The 21,765-nt window shown below is 49.0% G+C and overlaps 1 protein-coding gene across 1 annotated transcript in view; it reads left to right on the top strand.

Moving 5' to 3' along the window:
- LOC147898319 (mitochondrial 28S ribosomal protein S29-like protein) overlaps positions 1–21,765 on the top strand; it is a 98,223-nt gene that overhangs the window by 32,592 nt on the left and 43,866 nt on the right. The gene's annotated exons all lie outside the window — the stretch shown is intronic.

Here is a 21,765-nt window from a genome sequence, read left to right as displayed (position 1 = left end):
CTTAGCTATCTTGCAAGACCGAATATGAGGGATAATAACCCGTTTCACTGAAAGAGCAATCAAGGCATGTGCTTTGGCATCACGACCATCCCACTGAATTTGCTCTTGTGAAGGAGGCAAAGCACCTGGAGTAGGAGGTGCAGGAGTCCTGGCTGTAGCAGTAGACCCATCACATGAAGGCCCATCACCTGAAGAAGTAGAGGCTGTAAGTGTAGCACCAGTAACAGTGCGTGTAGGCCTGGCCTCAGAACCTGAAACAATATGCCATAGTTTTCTGGCAACCAAAACATGTCCCATCATGATGACCACATGGGGTAATTGGTGCCATCAAGCTTGTCATTGGCCCCAATCAGCCCAAACAAATCATCTTTGCCACCAGACATGGTGCTGAAATACAAGGCAAATGCACTAACTGGCAAAGCAAATGAGAGAAAGGCAACCCCTCAGAATCAGGTGCCAAAGATCTGCCGAAGCTTCAAAGCTTATGTCTGCAAAAGACTCTGTTGTCCCAAGGTGTACCTGTTGCAAGAAAAATCCCCAAAGGCGACACGAGGCCTTTCCAAAATGCAAATGAAGCATAAATTGGAAAAAGCCAATGCAACAACGGCTTACCCAATGATGAACAACAGTGACAGGCTCTGAAAGCGAGCAAATGAGGGCTGGAAATGAGAATTACAGCAAAAGAAGTGCTCCCATGAGGAGGAGAGCACACAGAAATGGAGTGAAAGAGATCCAATGGAGAGAAGCTCGCAGCCCGAGGCAAAGGGATGCCAAATGAGGAGGGAAGGGCTCAAAGAGAAGTCTCCGGATCAATTCAGCAGCTCTAAATGGCTCCGAAATGCTAGCATGCAGCTCGAGGCAGCTCCGAAATGTTGGGAAACCTGAAAAATGACTGGCGTGCACCTCGAGGCATACGGATTCCTGACTGTCGTACGGATTCCACACATGCGAATTTTCTGACAGTCCGTACAGTGTATGGATTTCCGTACGGATTCTGACAGGTGTACGGATTTGGAAGATGTATGGATTTTGGCAGGTGTACGGATTTCCGTACAGTTTTTTTGGACAGGTACGGAATTTCATACAGATGCTGTAAATGCTCGCGTATGGTCGTTTTTTACTGCAGCAGGCTGGAAAATGCACCGAAAAACAGTTCCCTTCGCGAGAGTTGCTCCAAAGTGCGGTCTTCTCATGGATAAAATGAGGTTTTTTGCGACAGAAGTGCTTGGAAAGGTCTCAAACACTCATGGGAGTGTGAAAACCAGCAAGACTAGCAGGAATGAGAGCTCCAGAGGTTGCCAAACAGCCTGCTCTGATACCACTGATCTGGATGCATGCAGGCGCGGGGGGGCTCTCCTTGTGGCTGGCATAGTGGCAGAGATATGGGAAGGCCAAGTATGAGTGGTCATTTCGAGTGTGTGGGGGGGTATGACAAAGTCTAGTGGGCCTAGTAGATAGTCCGCTATACTAGACCCACCACCATGTGGGAGCTCTTCCATTGCTTTGCAATTCCCTTCCGGAAGCACTTTAATGTCCTTTATTTGCTGCACTTCAATTTCAAGAGCATGCATCCTGTCCCGAAGCTTGTTTTTTTCACTTATCCGTTCAGCCTTTTCTTTCTCCCATTCCTCCTTTTTGCCTTTTTCTTTTCTCCATTCCTCTTGCATTTTACCCTCGTTTTTTTTCACTTTAGCAAGTGTCTTGTCCACATGTGATTTGTCCGCAAGGAGGGCCATGCTTGTAGATTCCAACATGTCAAATTTTTCTATCGATGCAAGACATATCATTTGAAGGCTGTTGAGAACATTGGATGTAGTGTTTGGAGTTGTCATTGCTGTGTAGGCTGTCATAGCATTGTCAAGTGCTTGTCTCCCCCAAATATCATCTACACATGCTCGTGTAGGCATTGTGCGAGTTCACTTTTTGCCACTGTTTTGCAGAAATGTAAAAGTGCAGAAATAAATGGATTCCTCACATATTTATTGTCCCGACGGATCTTTTTTCAGGGCTGCATTGCGTGAGTTTGATGTTTAAGTCCTTCCTTCTGCACTTTCTTGATTCTAAGGCTGTCTTTCTTGATTTTCTTGGTTTTTGCGGGTTTGGGGCTTGTTAGAGTTGAGCTGGAACGGGGCTGGAGCTCGTCGGGGTGGTGAGCTGAGGGCTGGAGTGCGAGGGGGCCTAAGGCCTGTTTGCAGCTGGCGCAGGTCCAGTGTGACCTGCGCAGCTGTTTATGGTTGTTGCAGCTTGTTGGCGCAGCAGAGGCCCTCTGTGAGGGTCTATGGAGGCATCATGGTGGCCAGCAGCCCACATGGGGGCCTGCGGAGGGCACGTGGTAGCAGAGAGCCCCGAATAGGGGGCTAGAGTAGCCCCACGTAGGGCTGGAGGTGCGGGGGGAGCAGGCAGGTCATAAGTGCCGCTGGAGAGGAGCTGGTGGGGGGGGGGGAGAGAGAAGAAGAAGAAGAAGAAGAAGAAGAATATATTATCGTCCTCTGAAGACCAAAACCGGCCTATGGGATCTGAGCAATACAATATCACAAGTACGTGAAAGCTCCTCCCGAAGATGGGAGGGTGGAAAGAGAAACCACCTTCTAGGATTCAGGTGGATTCCTATGCTTGAAGAGCTTATACACAAATGTTCCTAAAGCTGAAGGTGACCCTTTATGCAGCAAATCAGCCAGTTTGTTATGTCCCTCAAGGAGGTGATTGAACTCTTCCCTAATGTGTGCATAGTGAGGGCATATCATTACCATGTGTTCTTCTGTTTCAACCATACCTTGATCACATAGTTGGCATATTCTACTCTCCCTTGGCATCTTTTTCCATCCCCCTGTTTCTATTTGCAGCTGGTGTGATCGGGTGCGAAGTGAGGCTAAAGCCCTCCGTTTATGCACTGCTATAGGTGTACATATGTACTTCTGCGTTGTTGTCTCCCTTCCTGTATAAATTGACCAATATTCGGGGTTGATATATGAGAGAGAGAGAGAGAGAGAGAGAGAGAGAGAGAGAGAGAGAGAGAGAGTCTATTAACGTCCACTGGAGACCAAAAGGTCTATGGGACAGCAAGAAACCCTCTAGTACATCTGCTTTAGGGAGGGCACATGGCAGCTTCCAAGGAGTGCAAAAAGCCACCCACATTATTTAGAATACCTACATGATAGTCTGGAAGAGTAAATAGCCATACATCAGTTTAAGACTGAGAGTCTTTTGGTTTTGATTCGAACTCTCTGATTAGTGCTATGCCTTCACGGTGTATTAACGTCTTCGGGAGACCTCGTGGGTCTATGAGACAAAGTACAAAATATATATAACCCATACAAGCCACAATGGGCTGAACACAAACTAAGGCCCTTGCTGAGTACTAAGTGCTAAGAATGCAAAAAGCTAGTACAAAATAGTTGGGAAAAGAGCAATCAAGTATTGCTCGAGCCAGAGCTCCAAGTACATGTGCAGGCTCCATATAACCTGGCTCCTTGATGGCCCCCTGATGTGATGCAAAGAGCTCATGTATTTGTGTCTGTTGGGTTGTCTCCCACGGTGGCGGGGGGTGCGCTCGCTTGGATCTCTATATCCGGTGGGCTACATCGAGAGTAATGCCTCATCTTTGGTGGTCCCCTCTGAGGAGGGCTGAGATAGGTCGGACCTCAATTGTGCATGCTCTGGTCGTGCCACGTGTCGTGTGTGGTCTGCGCGTCTCTCGTCCAGCTGTATCCTGGTGACAGGTCTCACTGCTGATCCATAGTGCTCCACAAAGAGAGAGAGAGAGAGAGAGAGAGAGAGAAAGAAAGAAAGAAAGAAATTTTATTAAAGGTCCACGGAAGGCCATACATGGCCTATGGGACACAAAATCATCCGAAAGGAAAATACATCATCAACAATGCGCCAACTAGGTGGCCTCATCGTAATACAGCTAAGATGCCAAAAATGGCTACAAAAATCCTAGATACAAAATGAAATGAAATAGAGTACTAAAAATGCCTAGATACAAAATGTAAAATATGAAATATGAGGAACATCGTCTTTCCTAAGGGGTCTGTGATCCAAAGAAATGGTGGAAGTCATGGCCATCGACCATGCCTCCTGCCATGAGTGTGAAGATCTGGGCAAGTGTCAAGTGAGCTGCTGGCGGTGCCAAGTCTCCATGGAGCAATCTCCTCCGAAAATCTGCCATCATCCTCCGTCGTTTAGAAATAAAGCGACGGGTACGGCCTCTGTGTAAGATCATCCTGCGGTGTTGCCGGATCATGTCATATGTACATCCTCGGGGTGGAACCATCGGTGCTCTCTGGCAAGATGGGCTATCTCTGTGCTCATGGTCCTGCGCCTCGTCCTGCTCCTCATGAATAACCAGGTCTCTGGCAGGGATGCGACGGTGCTCTCTGAGGAATCTCTCTCTGTATCTGGTGATCTCCCTGATGAACAACGCTAAGCAATACTGATCCTCATACTCCATAATCCGAGAGAGAGGTCCAAATCCGTGCCCAAATAAACAGTGAAATCTGCCACGGATCTCATAATATAAAGGGCATCTGCAAACAAAGTGCTCCTCAGTCTCCACCTCCCCCATAGTGCAACAAGGGCATATCCTAGTCTCTCGCCTGGGTCTATGTCCGGTAGCTGTACGACGCATCCTGCCGGCCTCAACGTCTAATCTGTGGGAAGATACCCTGAGCTGGCCCAAGGCAATCTTGAGTGAGTGCGACATATGAACGCTGATATATCTTGGGGATATGATGAAGCCATCCTCTGAAATCCTGAGAAAATGGTCACGATATGTGGCCATCTTCGTAGGAAGCTTCGTGGGATGAACCCAAGTGCGAAACGTGTGTAGCTGCAACAAATCTGCCCTGATAACCTGGCTGAGCTCATGTCGAGTGAGAGGGAGGCGAGGGGCATCTATGCTGTATCGAAATGGTGGCAGCCTATCCATATCCAAGCCTAGCGAGGTGAGCCATGTGGAGAGTGTGTGGTACCAACAAAAAGTATGACCTCTCTTCGGTAACATCTGCGAGGATGTCAGCGCTAGCCACGGTAATCGTGCTCTGCCTGTTGCTGAGTCTCCGAGCGCCCTGATCCTATGCAAGTATGTAACTGACTGAAATGCTGCATCTAGCGCTAGGGGTGTAGCTCCGAACTCTGCGAACGTAATCTGATGCGGTACTGTGGGCTTCGCTCTGATCAATCTGGAGAACATGATGATGTGTAATCTCTCTACTCGTCTCCAATCTGCAACACTGAGATCTCCTGCCCAAAAGGGGCTAGCATACATGGCTGCAGGTCTCACCAGCGTATCGAAAAGTAAGGACTTCGTGTCGGGATGCTGAAAATGTGATTGTGCACACTGCCTCTCGAGAAGAGCCAAGGCGGCATACCCTCTACTGATCCTATCTCGTGCTGCATGCGTCATGGTGAAGACTGGACCTCTAAATGTGGCACCCAAATATGTATACTCCCTGACTAGCTCCACCTCCTGCCCATCAAATGTGAAAGAGAACTCGCCTCTCCTATAAACCTGGTATGACGTGTTGAAGACCATGACTTTGGTCTTCCCAAGGTTTACAGACAACCCTCTGTCCTGACAAAAGCTGTGGAGTGCATGGAGATGTGCCTGTAAACCCTGCTGGGAGGAAGAAATAAGAACCACGTCATCTGCATAGAGGAGAATCGGTATCGTGGATCCTGCCAGTAAAGAACCTGTACCACCCATCGTCTGTATGTACATCTCTAACTCATCGATATAGAGACCAAAGAGTGTCGGAGACAAAGGACACCCCTGCTTCACCCCTATCGTACTGCGTACTTCCCCCGACAGTCCCGCCCGTGTCCTGACTCTACCTGTGACTCTCTCATACAAGGCCATGATCGCCCATTGAATCTCCCCATTGAATCCCAAGTCACGAAGTCGCTGGAAGAGTCTGAAACGCGGCACAGTGTCAAATGCCTTTCTGAAGTCCACGAAGCAACAATAGAGCCGTTGCTTACGTGACTTCGCCTCCTCAATCAAAGCCCTGAGTGTGAAGATATGATCTAGAGTCGAGTGCTCTGCACGAAATCCTGCCTGCCCTCTAGCTCTCATGCCTGTCGCCTCGGCATGGTCATTTATATGTCCTTCTAGAATGGTCGCATAAATCTTGGCCATGACATGGCCAATCATAATGGTCCTGTAGTTCGACGCCTCCAAAGGATCCCCCGACTTGTGTATGGGTACTATAGTATTTTCTAGCCAACTAGGTGGAAGACCTGTACAAATGGACTCGTTAAAAAGACGGGAGAGGACTGTAGCTAAGGCATCAATCCCATGGATTACATACTCCGCTTGCAATCCATCATGGTCCTTAGCTCTCCCAGTCTTCAAACGATGAGCTGTTGCTCGGACACTATTGGATGAGAATAAGGCAGAGGAGGTGGGTCTAGGCACATGGGATAAGTCGATCTGTGGCTGGTCGGGAATATCATATAAAGTGGAAGTATAGGGCAAGCCAAACCTGCGGGTCTGTAAGAGGAGTTTGAGATTTCAAGTGAAGGAATTTCTTCCAGAATTCCTTGGAATCACAGCTGAAAAGTAAACTTCTCAACTCCTCCTCATTCCGGGCTAGAAATTGGCACTTTTTGCGTCGCACCAAACGCTTGTAACTCTTCTTGGTCTCAATGAGGAGGGGAGACTTCTCCTGTGTCTCAAGGCGAAGCTTCTTGCGGAGTTCTTTACACTCCTCATCATACCATCCATTACAAGGCACAAGACCGACTGATGGAGGACTGGATGTGTGGCAAGTGACGGGGAAGGACTTGTGGGCCGCCGAGATGATGGAGGTATGTACAAGGTCCCACCGATCCTGTGTGGAGGGTAGGGCATCGAGAAAGTGCGGATGGAGAAGACTACTCAGGTGCTGGCTATAAATATCATCAAACTGGTGGTCAAAATGAACCTCATAGTATGGCTAACGCTCATGATGTCTAGAAGGGGGGGCATGAGGAATCTGGGTAAGAATAAAGTGCAGACGTGCATGATCGGCTGAAGGCATAAAAGGGTCGACTGTGAGGTTATGTACAAAAGGGAATTAAAGTCGGGGGACCCAAGACGTAATCAATGACGCTTGTACCACCACCCGCGAAGGGAAAACATGTGGCTGTGGATGAATGTGGCCACTGTCGAAGTCCATTATAAATGACCATGCCATGCGATGAGAGAAGCTCCAATAGGTGATGTCCCTGATCTGTCACCTCTACCCCTCTATCTGAAGATAAGCGTGGAAAACTCTCATCTGGGGCAGCTGGAACTAAGATTGGGTCCGCAGCAAAGTCCAAAATCTCTGCCTGCCTGTCTGTCTGATGTCCTCGCGTTGAAGTCTCCTAAAAGGATGACCTCTCCGCGGCGTGAGTACTCCAATACATCGGCTGACAAATCCTCAAAAGGTGACTGTCCTGGTCCATCTGAGGCATAACGAGACTGTCTCGGGGGAAAGTAGCATACTGCAATAAACAAGTCTCTCGGGGGGGGTCTCCTGATCCGTACCCAAAGATATCTGGCCCGATGGTCTCTCCTCATGACTGTGAGTATCGATCTGAGATGCTCTCTATAAAGAACTGCCACACCGCCAGATCCTCTGACTCCTCCTGATCGTCTAGTCTGCTGGAGAGAGAGAGAGAGAGAGAGAGAGAGAGAGAGAGAGAGAGAGAGAGAGAGATGATACGATTGTATTAACGTCCTCGTGAGACTCTTCAGGATCTATGGGACAGTGATCACTATCAACAAGTAGTGATTGTTTACATCCATTGAAAGAACATAGCTTAAATAAAAGCATAAATGTGCTATGCAGTGAATACTTGTTGTGCTAGCCTGTGTGCTAGACCAAGTACTTTGTTGCGATATTCTAAAATTTCCTTTATGTAGTTGCCTAGCTCTTTGGCTGGCCACTCCAGTAGGGATTTCAGGTTGCTTCTATTGCCACCATAACATTCTCTGATTTGCGCATATGCTCGACATGTTAGGAGTACATGCTGCTCATTTTCTACTTCTCCTGCGGGGCAGATTTTACATATTCTTTCCTCTCTTGGTACCCTGGGTCTTGCCCATTTTCCCCTCTCCACCTCGAGATCACGTGAGCTGATTCTGATTTTGCAGATTAAATGTCTTTTAAATAATGATATGACTTCCCGGAGGTATTTCTGCATTCCCTAGCTGTCCATTGGATTGATTTCCTGCTGATAAAAATGCATTTTTTGCCCCTGGTTCTTGCCATAGCTTCTGTAGCATTCTCTACGTCACTAACTCCCTGATTTTAATTGGCCCCAATGGCTGCTTCCAAGTGTTTCATTGTTCTTCTGCTTAATCGCGGTGGATCTCCACAGGCACGCAGGTGATTGCGGGTCTTCCCGCACTTTATAACTTGGAATTTCTTTTGCACTCTTTGGGAGCTGCCTTGTGTCCTCCCTCATGAGATGTATTGGTTTGGGGGGGTTTTGGTTGTCCCATAGACCTATGGTCTCCCATGGACATTAATAAATTCTCTCTCTCTCTCTCTCTCTCTCTCTCTCTCTCTCTCTCTCTCTCTCTCTCTCTCATCGCACATTGGCAGCGCTCGCCATTTCCGCTTTTCAATGTTGCCAGTTTCCCGTAATTAAACATGGCCGACACCGTCGAGCATGTTACAGAAGCAGCAACAGCAGCAACATCAATGGCCGCCACGACCGATATGCTGCACTATAGTAGAAGAGGACTTGCATCTTCTTCAAAGGACAGCGCAGTGCCTGCACTTGCCGCACTCCCAGTTGCAGGTACACCGGTTTCAGCTCCACTATCTCATCTTCCGCCCAGCGCAGTGCCCGCACTTACCGCACTCCCAGTCGCAGGTACACCGGTTTCAGCTCCATTATCTCATCTTCCGCCCATAGCTACTTTGTACCCGCAGTTTTTTTCACCCCTCCCCTCTCAGGTTCCTTCTTCTTCTACCCCTTCTCCACCCTTTTTGCTCCCCCTCTCACAGCCCTCTGTCACCTCTTCCCCCCCTTTGTTGCCTATTTTACCTACTTTGCCAGAGGCTCCCTCCTCCTCATCCTCTCTACAGACTTTACCCATCCCCTCCTCTCCATCCCCGGTACCCGCTTTCTCTCCCCCTTTCCAGCCTTCTCCTTCATCCCCGCTACCCACCTTACCGGTTTCCCCCCTTTCTCCCTTTCTTTCTCCTTCCATGCCTTGTGCTGTTTGTCCTTGCCGCCACATCCTACCAGAGCTTCAGCACTTTGAGACCCACCTCCGAGCTGCCCTTTAGATGCTTCACAGGAAGGACGAGACCATTTCTCTACTTACAATAGCTCAGGTTGCATCTCTTGCTGATCGAGTGACACAGCAGGATCGGGAGATCTTGTCTATTAGGACAGATCTTCAGGTCTTACAGGCGACTCATAGGACTCTTGCTGGAGAGATTCATGGACACACAGAGCGAGTGCAGCAGATCGAGACTCGCGTTCAGCACATAGACACATCTCCCACTACAGCAGTAGCAGCGGTTGAGGAGCGTTTGACCTCCCTTCAGACAGAGGTCCAGAGAGCCCCAGAGTGGGTGGATGTCGTCCGCCGTCAGCCATCACAGCCTCAGAGATCGACTGTATCAACTACATTGGCCGAGTCACAGCAGAGGGCCACAAAGGCCCTCAACATTCGCATTCGTGGTATCTTGTCCTCGGCGACAGAGTCCACGATGACACAGGCTGTGACCTTTGTCTCTCAGACACTGGGAGTACAGGATCATGGCATAGTAGGATCATATAGAGTCGGGAGGGATCGAACTAGAGAGTAGCCCCTCATTATCAGATTCAGAGATGCCCAGGCACGTCTAGCTGCCCTCAGGAGGAGAGGGACACTCAGAGACCACCCACAGATTTCCATGGACGAGGATCTGACTCAGATACAGGTTGAGGAGCGCAAGGCGCTCATGCCTCAGAGAGATGCAGCCCGAGCTCAGGGCAAGTGGGCAGTGATCAGGGATGGCAGACTCATCACAGGCACTTTGAGGCGTGCTCCCACAGTGCTTAGAGATGACAGACCAGCAGATATAGCCCCACCTCCACCTCTTGCTACGACCGCTTGATGGGACAGGGCCCATGGGACACACCACCCGTCAGATAGTCTACGCATCGCTGTATGGAACTGCAATGGTTCTTTTACAGCACAGCCAGGCAATCTACGGGGGGCATTCTTTGGGAGAGATATCATCTTTTTCACGGAGACACACGAGAGTCCAGAGAGACCTTTGCCACGAGTGACAGGGTATACATGGAGATCTGCCTTCAGGCAGCACACCCGAACATTTGGAGTGAGAGGATCTGGAGGAGTGGCCATTTTGTACAGAGAGCATCTCGATCGGATCATCACAGTGGAGAGAGCGGATTCACATGCCCGATTCTTGTGGGTACGCATCTGCCGCAGAGCCCCTCAGCGAGATCTTTTTATTGCAGTTTGCTACTTCCCCCCGGCGCAGTCGATCTATTCTTCCACTGGACCAGGCCAGTCCATATTTGAGGATCTCTCAGCGGACATTGCAGATTTTTCACATCGCGGAGAAGTCATCCTTTTAGGAGACTTCAACGTGAGGACCTCAGACAGACAGGCCCTCACTTATGACTTCATGGAGGATCCGGTCATACTCCCAGCATTTCACGATGATAGCCTCTGTTGGACTTCATCAGACTGCACAATACATCCCACAGATCAGGGACGTCAGTTACTGGAGCTCCTCACCTCGCACAGTATGGTCATTTATAACGGCTTGTCCAGGTGGCCACAGTCTTCCATGCCTACATTCTCTTCTGCTTCTGGGCGTGGTACTAGCGTGATCGACTACATCATAGGTCCCCCGACTCTAGTCCCTTCCATCCATAGCCTTACTGTTAGCCCCTTCATGCCCTCTGCCGACCATGCACTCATCCACTTTACTTTGACTAATGTCTCCCATGACCCACCCTCCCCTCGTTATCATGACCGCCAACCCTATTACGAGGTTCATTTCGACCACCAGTTCGATGATGTATATAGCCAGAACCTCAGCCGCCTACTCTGTCCTCATCTATTAGATGCTCTATCATCCACGCAGGACCGGTGGGAACTTGTACATACTTCACTCGTTTCTGCCGCTCACATGTCGTTCCCTGCCACATGTCATTCGTCTAGTCCCCCACCGGTTGGTCTTGTTCCTTGCAACGGTTGGTATGATGAGGAGTGTAAGGAACTCCGCAGGAAACTTCACCTTGAGACCAAGGAGAAGTCTCCCCTCCTTGCCGAAACCAAGAGAGACTACAAGTGGTTGGTTAGGCGCAAGAAACGCCAATTTCTAGCCCGGAATGAGGAGGAGCTGAGAAGCTTGCTTTTCAGCTGTGACTCCAAGGAATTCTGGAGAAAATTCCTCCGCTCGAAGTCTCAGAGCCCCCTCACAGATCCACGTGTCTAGTCTGCATACACTTCAGCTCTATACGATGTTCCAGATCAGCTAGCCATCGATTTATCCCATTCCCCTAGGCCAGCTTCATCTAGTCTCTTCACACCAGAGAGTGCAGCAGTCCACCGATTGAAGAACGGGAGAGCTAAGGATCATGATGGATTGCAAGCGGAGTATGTAATCGATGGGATTGATGCCTTAGTTTTTGTTCTCTCCCGTCTCTTCAATGAGTCTGTTTGTACAGGCCTACCACAGTCCTGGTTAGGCAATACCATAGTACCTATCCACAAGTCGGGGGACCCTATGGAGCCGTCGAATCACAGGACCATCATGATTGGCCACATTATGGCCAAGATCTATGCATCAGTTTTGGAAAGCTGTATAAATGACCATGCCGAGATGAGAGGACTCAGAGCCAGAGGGCAGGCTGGATTTCGCAGGGATCATTCGACACTTGACCACATCCTCACACTCAGGGCACTGGTAGAGGAGGCGAAGTCACGAAGGCAACGGCTTTATTGTTGCTTCGTGGACTTCAGGAAGGCATTTGACACAGTTCCGCGATTCAGATTGTTTCAGAGAATTCGCCAGATGGGCTTCAGTGGAGAGATACAGTGGGCTATCATGGCTTTGTATGAGAGGGTCACTGGTCGGGTTCGGACACGTGAGGGGCTCTCAGAGGAGGTATGCAGCACGATTGGGATGAAGCAGGGTTGCCCGCTCTCTCCTACTCTCTTTGGATTATATATTGATGAGCTAGAGATGTTTATACAGATGACAGGCGGTGTGGGCTCTACTCTCTCAGGATCCTCCATTCCTATCCTCCTGTATGCGGACGATGTGGTTCTCATTTCCTCTACTGCTCAGGGCCTCCAAGCACATATTGAGGCACTCCACAGGTTTTGCCAGGACAGGGGGTTGACCGTAAACCTTGGCAAGACCAAGGTTATGGTTTTCAACACCTCTGATCGTATTTATAGCACGGATGAGTTTTGCTTCACATATGACGGACAGCCCATTGAGCTTGTTAGAGAGTACACTTATTTGGGGGCAGTTTTCAGGGGACCGGTTTTCACCATGACATATGCAGCACGAGATAGGATTAGTAAAGGGTATGCTTCGTTGGCTCATCTTGAGCGTCAGTGTTTTCAGTCCCACTTTCAGCATCCCAATACGAAATCCTTGCTTTTTGATACATTGGTGAGACCAGCTGCGATGTATGCAGCTCCTTTCTGGGCAGGAGACCTCGGCGCTGCAGATTGGAGACGAGTAGAGAGGTTACAGATCATCATGTTCTCTCGGCTCATTAGGGCCAAGGCTACAGTTCCGCACGAGATCATGCTAGCAGAGTTTGGAGCTACTCCCCTTGCATTGGATGCAGTGTTTCAGTCGGTCATGTATTTGCATAGGGTTAGGGAGTTTGGAGACTCAGCAGCAGGCAGAGCTCGGTTGCCATGGTTAGCACTTGCATCTTCTATGGAGTTGGCACGATCTGGGGCCCGATACTGCTGGTACTTCAGACTCACTAGGTGGCTCACATCTCTTGGACTAGACATGGATAGACTGCCTCCCTTCCGATACAGCATAGATGCCCCTCATCTCGAGTTGACTCGCCACGAGCTTAGCCAGGTCACGAGAGCAGACTTGCTGCAGCTTCATTCGTATCGCACTTGGATTTATCCCACGCAGCTTCCGACGAAGATGGCCACATATCGTGACCACTTCCTTCGGATCTCAGAGGATGGATTTGTCATTCCACCAGGCTATACAGGTATCCACATGTCCCACTCACTGAGGATTGCCCTTGGCCAGCTTAGAGTCCCTTCGCATCAGCTCGAGATAGAGGCTGGTAGGATGCGACGCATGAAGGATGGACGGCGACCAGGCCGAGAGACCAGGATCTGCCCTTGTTGCACCATGGGAGAGGTGGAGTCAGAGGAGCACTTCATTTGCAGATGCCCGCTATATTATGAGCTCAGAGGTAGATTCCATTGTCTCTTCACGGATGGCTTTGGACCTCTCTCACGAGTGATGGACTACGAGGATCAGCATTGCCTAGCTCTTTAAGGGAGGCCACTATGCTTCGACGAGACTACCTCAGAGACCATCTGCACAGACCGGAGCGTGATAGAGCCCAGCCTGATAGAGCTCAGGCACACGCTATACTAGAGGACAGAGACCAGGAGGAGCACGAGGACGTCAGAGCTCACACAGGACACATGCCTCCACCCTGTGGATGTACATATGAGATGGTTTGTAGACGCCTCAGGATCTTGTTACATAGGGGACGTACTCGTCGCTTCATCTCCAGACGATCCAGGATGATGGCAGCTTTTCGGAGGAGACTTACTCATGGAGATCTCGCCCCACCAGCCGCTCACCTCACCTTTGCTCAGATTTGTACTCTCATAGCAGGAGGCAGAGTCGATGGACAGGATTTCCAGTATTATTTTGGTTCTTAGACTCCGTGACACCTGGACTTGTATCTTTGCATTGGCATATTGTACTCATCGCCCCATTTTGCACCCAGGGGCGGTTTCCTTGCATCTAGTTTACTTTGTATTTAGGCTCAGATTTGACATTATGTACTTTCACTTGCATTGTATTGCGTAGCACTTAGATGATATTCGACGATGCCTCTTCTTTGTGGCACGTTGATTTTGTGCTATCTTGTATGCAGAGTTCTTGATGTCCCATGGGCCCATTTTGGCCTTTAGTGGACAATAATACACTTTCTTTCTTTCTTTCTTTCTCCCATAGACCCTTCTTTGCCCACTGCTGCCTCCCCCATAATGAAGGGAACATGGGGATGAGGACAAGAGACTAGGTGGGAGACCCTTCGGTCCAAATTTACATACGCATGGAGATGGGGAAGGGGAACGGTGACAAGGGGAAAACACAAAAGCAACTCAGTCTGGAGGACTTCAACAAACGCAGCAACCGGAGCGGTTTGACAGTGGACAGCACCGCGGATAGCACCGCGGCCCAGAAGAAAGGGACACACCCAAAGCCCATGCCGCTCACCACATCCTCGACCTCTATGGTTACCACCACTATTTCACCACCATCATCCACCTCATGATCTAAGCCACCTCTCTCCTCCCCCTCTCCTGCATCATCATCACAGGTCTCCTCTCTAGTAGCCTCACCACTGGTCCCACCGGCCACAGCTCCACAGTACTTTCCCCTCATATCACCTCTACCTCTCAGTCAGCCACCCTTCATCACCTCATCCGGCCTCACTACTCCTACATACCACTCCCCCACCCAGATTGTGCTGTTCCCACCCTCAGTACAACCTCAGCAGCTCACCTTCATTCCAACCCCTCTCGAGATCGAGTTCCCACTTGAACCAGGACATCTTAGGCCCCCACCAGATGCTTGGGACTCCTTATTGGCTCAGATACACAGCATCAGGGGCCGTCAGGCAGAGCTGATACATTACACCCAGGAGCAGGCGCGATACACCCAGGAGAAGGCTCGCATTATACACGAGAAGGGCACCCTTATCCAAGGACTCAGACACGACATCACACAGCTTCGAGCACTGAGCTTCATATGCCTCACTCACTACAGATCTCCATCGGACAGTTTCAGGTATCATCAGACCGCCTCCACATAGAGAGCGGCAGAGCATAGGGGATTGCTAGGGAGCATCGCTTATGCATATTGTGCGACTGTCAGGAGGTTGAGTCGAAGGAGCATTTTATTTTTAGGTGCCCAGTGTACTACGAGATCCGAGGTTGCTACCACTGCCTCTTCAGAGACGGCTCCGGGCTCCTTTCCAGATTCCTCGCCTATCCAGATCATAGATGCCTCGCGGCCTTCATTCACGAGGGGGTCCGACACAGAGAGTACTTAGGCGACGGGGCTTCGCCACATCATCAGACACCTCTCAGAGCAGGATCACAGAGTTCTTCCCATCGAGTGACATTGATTGTCTAGTCTCTAGCCGCAGATGTGATCGAGACCTCGACCCGACGATCGCAGCACGACACACGAGACATCGAGGGGACACAGATCATTCTGGGGGACCTCTCATCATTGTTTAGACTCGAGATACGTCCCACGGGAGTCATGGTGGCTCTGGTCTTGTGTCGAGCCTCGTCTAGGAGATCGAGACGCACGGCACCCCTTGACGGGTGCCAATGTCCCATCATCGGCTATGCACCAGCTAGGGCGACATGACATACGGAGGATTTCGCTCCGCTCCAGTCCTTTTTCTTTTCATTGTTACATCCAGATGTATTTGATTATGTATGATCAGACTTAGGATTCAGCACGGGTGATGATGCTCATTTCAGAAGCTCCACCCTTACTGTGATTTGTATCAGGTTTTCTTTCAGTCTCATAGACCCATCGGTCTTCCGAAGACTCTAATAAAATTTATTTCTTTCTTTCTTTCACACACACACACATACTTTTTTTTTAGTAAAATCCAGTACAGTGTATTTATATTCTCATAAATTTACAAGATGGAAAGTCTCCAAAATGGAGAGTATCCCAAAGATCAGAAACATAAAAAGAAAAGCTCTATGCAAGAAGCATGTATATCACCCTCATGGCATGCATCATATAAGGATTGCCGCAATGAGGCTCGGAAAGATTCATATGACTTGTGAATCTGCCGACCCAAGTATGCCAAATTATGCTCACTCCAGATTGTCCAAAGAGCCCAATATCTCACCCATGAGAGAAATAGTGAGTATTAAGACAAAGACCTCATAAATCTGCCAAATAACCAAAAATGTTTCCCAAATCTGTGACTCACACACACACACACAGACACACAGACACACAGACACACACACACACAGAGAAAGAAAGAAAGTCTCTTAATGTCCACAAGAGACCAACATGTCTTGGGATAGAAAAACCCATCTAGTACATTTGCTTAGGGAGGGCACATGGCAGCTCGCAGGCAGCTCGCAGGGAGTGTAAAAGCAACTCCAGAATTTTTTAGAGTACCTACATAATAATCATAAAAAAAACATAATCGGCCATAGATCAGTTTAAGATCGAGAGTCTTTTGGTTTTAATTTAAATTCTTTGATTATTTCTATGCCTTCATGGTATTTTACCCATTTTCCATCCTTTCTAGCAGCCTTGACCTTAGCTAACTCTGTTGCTGTATTCTTCCATTGAGCTCGTGCTGGCTTCTTGACTATCCACACCTTAGTCGTCTTCGGTTGGTATGATAGGCGAAGAAGCTTGATCCGTAAATTTCATGATTTGAGCATAATGATAGCATGTCCTCTCGAGTGTCGGATATTAGTTGCTCCATCATCATTGTCATCAGCCTCATCATCAACCTTCCATTCAATGCTAGGCATGGATGGTTGGACATGTGCTAAAGTTTTACTGAAGGAGTCCTCTTTGTACCAGCCTTCAGGGAGTCCTCCTACTCTAATATTCAATGCGTCATCACGTTTGGCTTCGTGTTGCTTGATCTCTTCTTGGATATTGTTTTTGTTTGCCTTGGTATCCACCTCTACATTAACTTCTTTCTTAATTGTTTGTACCTCTGTGTGAACGAGATCTTTAAACTTGTATAGACTAGCTGAGGAGCAGGGGGGGAAGCATTGCAAGTTTTGATTATTTCATCTATTATTGTCTGCTTTCCAGGTCCTTCAAGGAACTGAAGTTTAGTTGTCATAGCTGCCAATTGTATCTTCAGCTCTCTCACCTCTTGTTGTAGGAAATGTTGACCAAGGATAGGTGTCCTCATACCTCCTTGATAAAAGATATGTGCATGTGCAGATGGTATCCTAGCTGCAACTATAGTGTATCGAGTCTTGTGGATTGGACTCGTTGGGGTATAGGGAGATTTCAAAGAGATGCTAGGCTACTCTGTGTTGGCCAAATCTGGAGAACCCCCCTAGCTGAGACTAACCCTCAGGGCCGGGCTAGGGCCCACCCCGGTGTGGGGGTTAAAGGTATAGACCTGCTATTGTGAGCTAAGGCTCGATAGACCCTGGGCTAAGTGACTAGCGAACTGATATGAACTAAGGATGAACTGAGATGAGGCGTGGGCTTAATGTCAAGAAGCAGAGGGCTACTGGTGGCATGGTTGACCCGGTAATTGCTGCTGTTGAATGCGCAAGATTGTGTGTTTCTTGCCGACGCCACGGGTGCTTGGGAGCTTGGGATTGACGCAGCCTCTTGGATAGGGGTTGGAACTCTCTCTCTCTCTCTCTCTATATATATATATATATATATTTCTCTCTCTCTCTCTCTCTCTCTCTCTCTCTCTCACTCACACACACGCACGCACACACGTCCCGCTTGCTTGCCCATGCCTGCATGCACACACGCACGCACAGAGAGAGAAGAAGAAGAAGAAGAAGAATATATTATCGTCCTCTGAAGACCAAAACCGGCCTATGGGACCTGAGCAATACAATATCACAAGTACATGAAAGCTCCTCCCGAAGATGGGAGGGTGGAAAGAGAAACCACCTTCTAGGATTCAGGTGGATTCCTATGCTTGAAGAGCTTATACACAAATGTTCCTAAAGCTGAAGGTGACCCTTTATGCAGCAAATCAGCCAGTTTGTTATGTCCCTCAAGGAGGTGATTGAACTCTTCCCTAATGTGTGCATAGTGAGGGCATATCATTACCATGTGTTCTTCTGTTTCAACCATACCTTGATCACATAGTTGGCATATTCTACTCTCCCTTGGCATCTTTTTCCATCCCCCTGTTTCTATTTGCAGCTGGTGTGATCGGGTGCGAAGTGAGGCTAAAGCCCTCCGTTTATGCATTGCTATAGGTGTACATATGTACTTCTGCGTTGTTGTCTCCCTTCCTGTATAAATTGACCAATATTCGGGGTTGATATATGTGCGATAGTACTCAAATTTATCTTTGTTTTCTGCTGTTTGCCATTTCCTGTGTAGTGCATTCAGCAGGTCATAATGAAAAGCCTCTTCATCAATCTCCTCTGAAGAGTAGTTTAAATACTCTTCTACTTCCCACTTCTTGAACCATTTTTTTAGGTCCTGTGCCCATCCGGATGTCAAAATCTTGCCCTTGTTTGTCTTTTGAAGCTTCTGACTTTCATTCCATGCTCTCTTTGGTAGCCTTTCATTATCCATGCACTTGACCTTTGTGATGTATCTGAGTACTCTCTTCAGAGCATGTAGCTCTATGGGTATACATCCTGTCTCTAGGAGTAACAAAGAGTATGGTGTAGTAGCCTTGATGCTCAGGTGCCTCCTAGAGAGAGAGAGAGAGAGATGTATTCACGTCCGCGGGAGGCCTCGTGGGCCTATGGGACAAAGAAAGTACACCAAAAGGAGAGAGTGTGTGTATTAACATCCAAGACCCTCACGGCCGTATTGGACAAAGTACAGCCAGTCACCAGTGGAAAGAAACTCATGCAAGCCATTGCTGAGGCTGAAGAAAAGGGAACGCTAGGGCCCTTGCTGAGTGCTATGCTAAACTAAACAATGTAGCTTGAAATCTCAGAACAGAAACCATGAGCGAAAAGACTCAGAAGGTTGGGACTCAGTAACCAAAACCCCGGCTCCGTGGTGGCTCTTTTGTGGGCTGCATAGATATCCCGGATCTGCTTCTATTTAGTTTCCTCCCACGATGGTGGAGGGCATGGTCTCCTTGACCTCCATATTCAAAGAGCTATATTAAGTCTTGTCTCAGGCGGTCTCGTGGAGAGTGGAGATGGGTTGGACCTCAGTCACACATGCTTTTCGCTCTCCATGTTGTCCATGGACTCTGCGTCTCTCGCTCGGCAGCCCTCCCGGCCAGCCCCTCCTCTCCCCTCCGTGCCAGCCTCCTCCCTCCTGCGCTGCTGTCCGTGGCGGGAGCTACCATTTGCTGCGCCACCGAGACCCCCCCCTCCCTGAAGCTGGACTGCTGCTGCGCCACCAAAAAATCGTTGCCACAGCCCCCGTGGCCTGCTACATCAAGCCCCTGTGGCGAGCGGGCAACCCTGCAGGCCCCCTGTCCCCCTTTTGCACACCGCGGGGCTGCTGTCAGCCCCCGTGCTCCATCCCAAACCCACCGTGGGTCTGTGTGACCCCCAAAATAGAGATAGGGGTTCTCAATCCCCCTCCTACCTCATCGAAGACCAAGGGGGCCAAACTAGCCACCATCTCTCAGCTGCCTCCAACCCGCCCTGCTCCTACACAGCCAATCAGAAAAGCTCAGCAACAAATCAAGAAAATCCAGAAATCACAGGCAAGAGGTACTCACAGGGGATTCCACTCAGCAATACCTCTCTCTGGAGACCCCTTGGTACCCAGGACCTGACTGCAAGCAATCACACAGAAATGTGAGGTGAAACCAAGGTGGAAAACCCCAAAAGTAGAGGAAATTAAAGGACAGCAGATACTACAATATGCCAGGCGTGTAAGAGGATAGGGGAGAATATTTTTCTACACTCAAAAGCAACAGAGAATTGCAGAAATATAAGCCAAAATGCCTACATGAGGTTGCACGGAAGACACATGGGGAGAGCAAGCTTTGGAAGCTGCTATAAATGCCTACACATCCGGAGGAGTGTCCATGAGTGGGACGTCAGAGGTGATCTCTAACTTCCACAAGATTTGCCTTGTAGTTGGTCGAGAAGTTGGAGGGTTTGGAAGCCACCAATGTAGGATTGTTGATGGAAAAAGCACATGTAGAAAAAGCATTGGCTGAGTTCAAGAAACAAAGTGGGTGCCTGCAAGATGAATGGCAGAAGGAAAAAAGCAAGAAAGAGGAGTTGGAGAAGGAAAGACCAACACGGGAATCAAGAAAAAGCAGCCTCAAGCCATGGGAACTGAACTACAGCAGCTAAGAGATGCACAGGGCTCCGGAAGGAGCAAAGAAATAATGGAAGAGCTGAAATCTGAGAACGAAAAACTCAGAAAAGATTTGGCATCCTTGCAGGCCACCATGCAAGGTAAACATGCTGAATTCACACAAAGGATCGCAAAAGCAGAAGCTGAAATCCTTGCATGGAAAGATGTGGGTCAAGTAAGGCACAGCTGCCCCAAGAAAGAGGTCATTTCAGAAGCTTTGGAGGAAGATAAAAGGAGCAGCAGCAAAGCGCTTAATGTTGTGGTTCGAGATCTCATAGTGGGAGACACCCCTATGGTGGACGCACAGGTCTTGTTTACCAAAATGAGCGTGAACCTTACATGCGAGACAGCTTGGAAAGTGGGCAAGCCTGAGATTCCTACAAGGCCACTAGTGATGAAGTTCCGGACATCTATGGGCAGGAAGACCTTCATGAGCATGAGGGCAACTATGAAAGGAACCAGAATTTACTTGGATGATGACCTCACTCTCTTACAACAAGAGCACGAGAGGGAGGGAATTAATACCAACAAGAGAAGCAGGGAGGTTGCATATAGGAATGGTAAGGTGATCATTCGAGAGAGAGGAGACAAGGAGAAGATAGGAAGACGGGGAATTCTGATGGGACGAGTACACACATTGGATTGAACATAGCTGTGTGGAATTGTAATGGCACGCTATGGTCTGATCCGGGAGGGTTCTTGGAGACATATAATGACAGGGATATGATCTTCTACACCGAGACACATGGGAGCCTTGAGAGAGGGCTGTCCACAGTGATAGGATACACATGGGAGTCAGCTCATAGGAGGGAATTGATGAGAGATAGCGGAGTACGTGGCTTTGGGGGATTAGTTGTCCTCTCTAAATCACATCTGAGACCACTCATCTCTTGGTATGGAGAGAGGAGCATATGCGACACATGTGGATACGAGTTCAGCTGCCGGATGCTTGAGTGATCTTTATTGCAGTGTGCTACTTCCCTTTGGACACGTCATCCTATCAACGTGAGGTCACTAAAGAGGGACATAGCCCATATGAGATGATCCATGATGCAATCACGGCCTTCTCTAGACAGGGAGACACCGACCCTCCTTTTGGGGAATTTCAATGCACGGACAGGGGACGTGCAAGTGGGCTTGGTAGACTTCACATATGAGAGAGATCCCCACATAGTCCCGGAGCTAGATGCAGTTGAGCTCAGGATACTGAGGCACTCCGCAGATGTCCCACATGTGACAGGATACATGCGGCATCTACTTGAGCTGGGGATAGTCTATGACTTGATTACTACAGATGGGCATCATCTAGAGGACTCACTTGTCTCACACATGGTAGTGGGACAAGTACAGTCGAGTACCTACTAGGCCCGCTAGCCTTTGTCTCGTGGATACACGACTTTGTTGTAACCCCCCCCCCCCTACACACACACACACACACCCCCCCTTCCCCCCACTCAGGGCTGACCACTCATACCTGGCCTTCCGTATCTTTGCTATTGTGCCAGCCACAGGGAGAGCCCCCCGCCCATGT

This window comes from Dipteris shenzhenensis, chromosome 9 (genome assembly GCF_047967505.1).
Source record: "Dipteris shenzhenensis isolate YYH24624 ecotype China chromosome 9, Dip_SZ_1.0, whole genome shotgun sequence".
In the NCBI taxonomy this organism is placed as follows: Eukaryota; Viridiplantae; Streptophyta; class Polypodiopsida; order Gleicheniales; family Dipteridaceae; genus Dipteris; species Dipteris shenzhenensis.
The sequence above is the reverse complement of the archived record's forward strand: the minus strand, read 5'-3'. Positions and strand labels throughout refer to the sequence as shown.